Genomic DNA, 6,360 nt, shown 5'->3' with positions numbered 1-6,360 from the left:
CACATCTATAGAACACAAATAAATGAAATGTTAAACTAAAAAAAAAAAAGTAGCATAAAATGGAAGTACCAAAGTAAAAGAAAACTGACAACTTTAACCTGCTGGTGGCGCTAGAACAAAGGTTGAAGAATCTCATTAATTCATTCAGATTCTGCTACTGCTACAGCCACAGATATGTTTTTTGTTGAGAACAGTGATTTTGCAATAATACACTTGAATAAAAACAAATATGATAATATTCTTGGTGTCATGTTTGTTCTTTAATCTTCAATGGTTATCACACAGACCGACAAGTTTCAACATAAAAAGTATTCCAGTTCTTCACAGTATTGCATTTTGCACAGTGTTATACAGACTACAGAGTTTTTGAGTGAAGGCACAAAACTAGAGATTACTTCTGCAAACGAAATCCCTACAGACAAACATGATGAACCCAAGGATATCAAACTTGGTTTTACACAACATAAAACTAACTTTATCTCTACCGACTCACGGCAAGAAAGGTAGTAGTGTCATAATCAAACTAACAGTTAGAATACTTGTTCGGTTATGCTTTCACCCACTTCTCAAGCTTTTTTTCTCTCTCCGTCTCAGAGCTCTTGCACATTTTCCCAAAACATTTCAAAACACAGAAGTAATTAAATTTATTTTCCAGACCTGTGCATTAACCCTGCTGATTGTCCAATATACAACACTCCCTTCATATGAAATCCGACAGATCCGAGCTCCAAGTGCTCTGGGTTGGTTTAGTGCAACTTTCCTTCAAAGACTGTACCAATAAAATAGACCTCGCTCTGCTACAAAAGTACACATAGTAGTACAAGATAACAGTATTTTATAAGTACTTTTTTTTTGCTACATATGAAGCATGCTTTCACAGTAACACAATAGCTACATATGTAGTAGTAGTAGTAGGGCTGTCTCATGCATCTTCCACCACCTTCCAATGACATACAACAGGAAGCAGTACAACAGAGACAAACCTGAAGCACTGCGCACACTCCTCCAAACACACACGCACATCTTTCAACAGTCATGCTGCTGTTCGCATAAAAACCACAATCTGATTGTTGGTGGGATCATTGATCGATCAGGGTTTGAGACTCAGGGCCCAAAAGCTTTCATGCTGTTGATATTATACGTATATCAGTTCTTGGTTCTTTCAATTACTGAAAGCCAAAGACAACAAGGTTCAGCGTTAATGTTTTTCTTTACTTGCCAGGTCAGACAAGTGGCCCACATGCACACTTGAAAACTGTGTCTTTTTTTGGGCAAGCGAGTTGCTAGATATACTAGCCCCGGGCAATCCTTATTGTTGAGCCATAAACAAACAGGGTTTTTAGTTGACAGCAGCAGTAACGCTCACCAGTGCCAAAACTCACAAAGTGCTAAAGGACTCAGAGGTCTGATCACATGTGGATCTCTGGAATACTCAGTGGGCAGTTTGTCCAAATTTATCTGGATCGTGTTTTTAAGTGGTAAAAAGCAGTAGAGAGTAAACGTGACAAAATTCACGTTTACCATGAAGCCATCAAAACGACAGGAGGCAAATGCTTTTTAGCCTGTAAAACAGAATCAGGTATTCACTGAAACTGTTACAGATCTGATCGGGTTTGTTCAACTGATGAAATAAAATACAGGAAAACGATTGGCTTAAAAATTGGCAACTTCCAATAACTTTGGAATAAATCATAATTGACACAACTGCTAGTCAGGTCTTTGAAAAGGTGTCGGAAAGCTCTCTTCACTAAGATTTAATTATGAACTTATTGATGCCAATTATAAACTTGACTATTTAAATCACTAAAATCAACTAACTTGAAACAACTATATAAAAAAACAACACAATATATAATATAATACATACATAGCATCATTTCAGGGACCTTTCTAGGACCTGCAGTCAGTCACCCTGTTGAAAAGTAAAAAGACTTGATTTGTGTTTGTGACCCAGATAAATGTCCTGCCAAGTTAAAGTACTGTAGGACTACTACTTCCACTTGACGACACATAATAGCTTTGTATACAAAATATCTATCAACACTGTCAACAAAACCTAAACCACCGACAGCAAAGATACATTTTACACCGAATACCGTCTTTTTACATATACATTCTTATCATTGGATGAGTGCAAAAATGACGTGTAAACAGATCGTACAGAATGATGCAGAGACAGGAATGATTCTATTAAACAAGCCGCCATGAGCTGTTTAGTATACTGCAAAGGTACTGTATGCATTCACGGCACTGTAAGTCACTTTGGATGAAAGCGTTGATACGGCGTCATATATTTGTGATCGGAGAATCTCCACCCGTTTCTGTGTGAATGAGTGCCAGTTTAAGCCTGAACGACGAGACAAAAGTTAGGTCTTAAAACATGGCATCTCTTCAGTGTGAGCTATACGTTAACTCAAGAGTACATTCGTTATATGTGTGGGGTCCTCCAGACCTGGGCCAAACTGAACCTGCATGTATGTGGCTGGTTTTATCCGGTGATGCAGTGGAGGGTAAAATATGCAGTTTTCCAAAGACTGGAAGCAGGGCAACCTGCCTGGCTCCACCAAAAGTGAAAAAGCTCACCTTCCAAATAACTCCAAACCTGTTTTATTGACATGCTGTATAATGAAAGAATATGTCTGATGTAATTCTATGTTTTTGTTATTGTCAACAAATTCCACAAAAAGACCCTTTCTCAATACTTTCTGACTTCCTGTCTGTGGCTCTCAGATTCAAGCCTGCTGGTTGGAGTTGAGAAACTTTAAAGAACACCTCTCAAACATATAGTTTCATGAATAAAAAAGGCTCAGTAATTTCCTAAAAGCTGCTCACTGTAGTTTCTAACAGACAGGAGGAAATAGTGTGTTTGTTGGGGACTATTTTCAGCAGTGGATGAATCCACATTTGTTGCTCTAGTGAGTATTTGGTGTTTATGTTTTCACCTCCAATCAAGCAGTTGTCCCTGCTCTCCAGTCTTTGTGCTAAGCTAGGCTAACACACATACTGGACAGAGATAAATCTGATATCCATCTTCTCATCTGACAGAAAACAAGCTTACCTCCCAAAAATGTTGCACTCTTCCTTAAAAAAAAAAAAAAAAAAAGGTGCCATATTCTACATAACAAAAACAAATGTGTACACCTGATCTGGGATTACCCTCAACAACATCCCTGGTTTAATACTGCTTTGGTAGCAGATTGGTGGCTGATTGGCTACATAAGACCAAGACTGCCCGAAAAAGTAAAAATCACAATAAAGTATTTCCAAGTCAATATATCTAACGTTCCTCTCTATGTACAAACAGCGGACAGTATCTGGATCCTAATGTAGTGAAACCTACTCAAACTAAAGCCAAGAATTATATGCAAAGGTTATTTGACTCAGGTCTGGTGTCATCAAACTCCTGTCTGTGCTTTACGAACCAAACCAGAGCTGTGAGGGCAGAACGTAACAACAACTCAATCAAAATAAAATGTTTTTAATGGATGAGATTATTCATTACCATTATATCTACAGCAATTAATAACAATTAGAGCTACTGCTTCAAAAGTATGAAAGACAGTATGAGTGGAGGATGGGACCGACAGTTTTGTTTGTTATCTGTTATGAAATTCGAATCTAAATCAATTATAACTAAACTATTTCACTATTATCATTGGCCAGATAATGCATTTCTGATGGGAACAGAAGCACCCAAATATGACCATGGCTTCCCCCTCGCAGTGGGACCAAATTTGAATCAAAAAATGCTATACAGCTGCAAAAAACTGGGAGTCTTAAGAGAGAGTCTAGTGGATACAGAAGCGTCTGCCTGACCTTCTAAGAGGAACAGACTCCATCTGTGAGGATGAACCCTGTAACCGCCCCTACAGGTCTTGCTGGTGGGGGTGCAGATAGTGCAGGTTAGATATTTGTGCAGTATATATGGAGCTTACAAGGACACCAAGGACACCAAGGACAGATTTACCATTCAAAATTTGTTTCCAAACAATGGGTTCATGATTTCAGACAGAGGTAGACAAGAGCAGGCTCTTCATTTCTTACTGGGAAATGGTGATTTTGTCGGTTAAATGACACTGTTGCTGGCAGATTTGATCAGCTGCAGCTAGCAAGCTAATTAAGCTAACTTTGACTCCATGAGTTGGTTGAAACCGCAGTCTCCGGCTGACTTTTTAATGCTTCAAACTGACTCGTTTTAATAGGCGCTTGATGGCTACATGCATGCTGAAAGACTGGGGCTAAAGCTAACACTGTTAGCTTATGAACTTACTTCCACACTTTTCTTTTCACAAAAGAAAAGGTTTTTAAAAAATTCAAGGCTTAGCTCTGGTTGCTAAGCTAGGATTGGACAGTGCCTGTTTGGTGGAAGGTTTCAGCGAACAGTCGATTGACGACCTACGTCAGCTATCAAGATGATCGCAGGCAGTGATCGCTGCCGTTTGGCCTTCAAAGCACAGACAGAGTCAAGATAACTGGACTGATGTGGACTTTTTGGGAACCGGGCCGGGATGTAAAGGTTCAACCAGAGGAGAGGACGTGTCATCAACATCACTGTTTATCCTCATTCCATCAGATTCAGTAAGAAGACTCTCTTCAAAATTCAACTTGCTTCCATGATCTGACCTCAACTGTAATCAAATCAGTAGATGAATACAAAAGCACATTTTTACCTGAAGTTTCTCTAAAATACAGAGATGATTCAGAATGGAAGTATCACTAAAGACTGAGATTACCTGTTATACTTTACTAAATATTATGATTTGTGCTAACAAATGAAACAAAAGACGAGAAGCTATCATTCATTTATATGTTTGAATACTGAATGTTTACATCCCGAAAAAGCACCTAGTACCTTTATAATGGTCTATTGCAGTATGGTAATCTATGGAAAAGAACTGTGTTATATGCAATAACACAGCGTTACCAATACAAAATCTTCAATACAATGCGACACCACTATGGTCATGCATTAATATTTGTTATTGCATTATTATGTTCTTAAACCCTGTTATGCAGTAATAGTTACTGTAAAGTGTAATGTGATTTCTTCAATTTGAAGCTATTGGAAAAATTACTTTTGCATTAGTGTTTGTAGTCATTCTCATTGGGATCTGCAGCCGACATAAAAGAGTTATTGATTTATACTTTAGTGTAATCTCGTCTCTTATGTTCTATGGTTTTGTTACTTTGATTTATAAAAATAATTTCATACAAATTGCTATGGAAGCATAATTCAGCTATACAATGCTATACAAACATTTAATTTAACATTTGTAAAATTATTTCACATAATATGCAAAGTTTCTAGGAAATTCTGCAAAAAAAAACCCTTTTTTAAAAACTAAAATGTGTTGGATTCTTTTCATTCTTAACTAATAACGAATACAATTTGCCAATCAAGTTTCTAGGTTTATACCCTCCTGCACAATATATGCAGGAAACTCACTTACATTTAGTCTAAATTTACAGAGGTTCAAACATTTTCATGTCAAAATAAGATTTTATAAACAACTACTTCCTGTTTCTGCTTTAATCATCACCTACTAAGAAATTGAAAAATGCCATTTCAAAAATGTCACCAACCGGTAACCCATGACTCAGAAGTTATTGCCGTCCAGAAAAGTTAGACATTTTAGTCAAAACAACAAATGATTTAAGCATAAAGGTTTGTCTGCACTCTTCTAGCTGTATAAGAGCATCAGTCGAGATTTACATTAACCGCAGTGTATTGTTTTAAATGATTATACAGAAGCAGGAAACACCTCCGAGTTAACTGCTCTAAAGAAGCTGGATGTGAATGTGAGCTCGCAGTACTTTTCCATAGGTTAACACACTGGAATAAAGTCATCGCTTATATAAAGTTTGACCCTTTGACACCCCCTCTCCCTGGTGTTTCTCTACAGTTCTATGCCTCGTACCCGGCGGACCGGCGGCGCTGGTGGTTCCAGATGTCGTCTCTGTGTTCGGGTCGGCAGAACAGCCTGGACGACTGGGCCAGCCGCTCCCGGTGCTCCCGCTCCCGGTCTCGCTCTCGGCCCGGTTTGGAGAACAGAGGACGGCCGCCAAACTTGGAGGAAGAGTGGGTTCTGCTGTCGTGGAGACCAGACGAGGAGAGCTGACCTCCCGCTGACCTGGAAATGTCATATGAACATGAACAAATAAACATATTGGTAGGGAGGAGGTTGTAAACCAGACCCATTTTTGCAAATTTTATCACAGTTTTTTTCTTTTTCTCTTACAAAAGACTAAAAAAAGAGTTACACAAGATCCTCCAATGGGCGTCTCCTTCCATCTGTTCTTTAAAAAGCCACTAGTTGTTGGCTCCAAGCAAAGTCAATGCAGACCGGGAACACCCCACAA

General features: G+C 38.5%; 1 long non-coding RNA gene across 1 annotated transcript in view; it reads right to left on the bottom strand.

The window, feature by feature from the left end:
* Nucleotides 1–241: 241 nt before the first annotated feature.
* LOC118329745 overlaps nt 242–6,360 on the bottom strand; it is a 7,486-nt gene continuing 1,367 nt past the window's right edge. The window contains exon 2 of the long non-coding RNA XR_004796796.1: nt 242–6,131. This is a non-coding gene — a long non-coding RNA (uncharacterized LOC118329745). The remainder of the gene's footprint in view (nt 6,132–6,360) is intronic.

The sequence above is a fragment of the Morone saxatilis genome, unplaced genomic scaffold, assembly GCF_004916995.1.
Source record: "Morone saxatilis isolate NCDOM2014 unplaced genomic scaffold, NCSU_SB_2.0 Contig19, whole genome shotgun sequence".
Classification (NCBI taxonomy): Eukaryota; Metazoa; Chordata; class Actinopteri; family Moronidae; genus Morone; species Morone saxatilis.
Note: the sequence above shows the minus strand (reverse complement) of the source record. Positions and strands in the feature narration are given on the sequence as shown.